The sequence below is a fragment of the Octopus bimaculoides genome, chromosome 13 (assembly GCF_001194135.2).
Source record: "Octopus bimaculoides isolate UCB-OBI-ISO-001 chromosome 13, ASM119413v2, whole genome shotgun sequence".
NCBI classification, from domain to species: Eukaryota; Metazoa; Mollusca; class Cephalopoda; order Octopoda; family Octopodidae; genus Octopus; species Octopus bimaculoides.
Genome location: NC_068993.1, coordinates 7,723,937 through 7,726,205, shown reverse-complemented (window position 1 = coordinate 7,726,205; position 2,269 = coordinate 7,723,937). Strand labels below are relative to the sequence as shown.

The 2,269-nt window shown below is 34.3% G+C and overlaps 1 protein-coding gene across 1 annotated transcript in view; it reads right to left on the bottom strand.

Annotated features, from left to right (window-relative positions):
* The window catches only part of LOC128249315 (GATA zinc finger domain-containing protein 14-like), a gene marked incomplete at both ends in the record, with an annotated part of 282,969 nt that overhangs the window by 253,761 nt on the left and 26,939 nt on the right, over positions 1–2,269 (bottom strand). The gene's annotated exons all lie outside the window — the stretch shown is intronic.

Sequence of the window (2,269 nt, the reverse complement as noted above, 5' to 3'; positions counted from 1 at the left end):
ATTACGATGGCTTTGTTAAGCAATGTTTTGTATTTTCTGCAAGACTTTCGTGTCGTCTCGGAGCTAGCAAGGGTGACTATCCGGGAAGCTGACGGCATATCTACGAGGGCCACTATGAAAAGCAATGGTCTTAAGACGGCATTCTGTGGAACACCACTCACTATTTGTGTTTCCTTTGAGGTGGCACCCTTGGCCAGCACTGCCTGACTTTTATCTTTCAGAAAGTCATGTAACCACTCTCCAAGCTTTCCAGCTATGCAGTTTGTAGCATATCATATCATGATCGACTTTATCAAAATCTTTTGCAAAGTCAAGGCACATTACATCCACATTTGAGTTGTCAAGTAACTACTTCAACACTCAGTTATAGTGCTGTAGGAGCTGCCTGATATAGCTCCTACCTGGTCGAAAACGATGCTGGGTATCACTCAGCAAGTCGTTTTCTTCAAGGAATGCGATTACTTACCCTCTGACTATTCGTTCCATGACTTTACTGATGTGTGAAGTCGCAGATATAGGCCCATAATTTTATGTATATGATCATGAAATAAAATACCTTCGATGTCAGAATTGGATCGAAATATTGTGTTAATATCAGCAGCACAGTTGAATTTGATATTTTAAACAAATTACACATTAAATTCCTGTGAGTTTATAACGTAACTTTAACACCCAACACAGATGATAATATTCATAAAAAAACCTCCATAGTTTTTCACACATGTTTTTCTCTACAACTGTTGAAGCTAATTCAAATGTTCTTAAATTTCATTCTTTTACAATCTAAATTTTTCTTCTGCAATATGAACTCCCATTATAAATGTTTAAAAATTGTATACCATTAAAGTATTCATAAACACCATTATCACCCCCAAAGTGTTGAGAATTTAAAACAAAAATGTTTTCCTAGAATATATCTACTTAAATTTCAAACGACCAGGTTTTTAAGGAGACCAGAAGTCACGACAATGAAACGTTCACTAAACTTAATGTGTAAACACTTGATTACAGTTATATCCATTATCAAAGTTTAAATATGAGATGCAGATTAGAATAATTCCATTCAAATTTATTCACCCTATCACAAATAACTCCATATGTCTTTTAAGCTCAAATAAAACGCTCACTCTCAACCAGAAATCCCATATGCTACTCTACAATAAAATATTCAAAGTTTATATTCAACTCCATACATTTTTGCACTAAGAACATTATTACACTTAGAGGTGTTTGTGCATTTGAAAGAAATTGTAAGAAAAAAAATTTCGTTGATTAACAGACAGCAGTAAAACGACCACCAACTTTGAATTTCACCACCGACACTTTAAAAACGACACCAAGAAATCATCCTATCGTGAATCTTCAGAAATATAAACTACTTTAAATCTATGATTTCTTTATTAAAATTCTAACCACATTTTTCTTAAGGAAATTAATATCTTTTAATAAAGTAAACGGACGCTGTCCACCGTGCACAAGACGGACTCTGATGAGTCACACTCTAAGACACATTCAGACCCCACACACACATACACACACACACACAAATATATGTGTATGTATGCACGACAGGATTCTTTCAGTTTCCGTCTAACAAATCCTCCCATAAGTCTTTGGTCGGCCCGAGTCTAGATTAGAACACACTTGCTCAGTGTGCTACGGAATGGAACTGAAACCGGAAACGTGGTTGCAAAAAAAAAAAACCCCAAAAAACTCCTGACCACACAGTCACACATTTTCCTCACCATAAGAATATAATTTATGACACAAATTCTTATCCAGCTTACTTTTAGCTTAATCATTATTCTGACATTCCAAAATTTTTCATGAACCAACTTTTATTCCATTTCATTCACTCCAACACAATTTGTTCTAAACAGATAAATTCTGTTTTATCTATGGTGTATTTGACTTTATAATTCCATCGTAGTAAATTTTACCTATTTGTTTTCTCAATAACAAATTGTACTTCACACGCATTCACGTCAATTTGACACAACCTTTTATGATATCCATTGTTGTTTTACGAGAAACATGTTTTATTTTTCCCCTCCTCTTACACACAATCAAATATATTACTTTTTTGCACGATCGACTGAAACGCACAATGCTATCAGATATGTTCATTTGTTGCATAGTCTCGCACACCGTTGTCTACGTATAGACACAGAAATCAGATGCATATCATTACACACAAACACTCGAATACGATACCCCATACATATATGAGTGTGTACCTGTATATATATATATATATATATATATATAT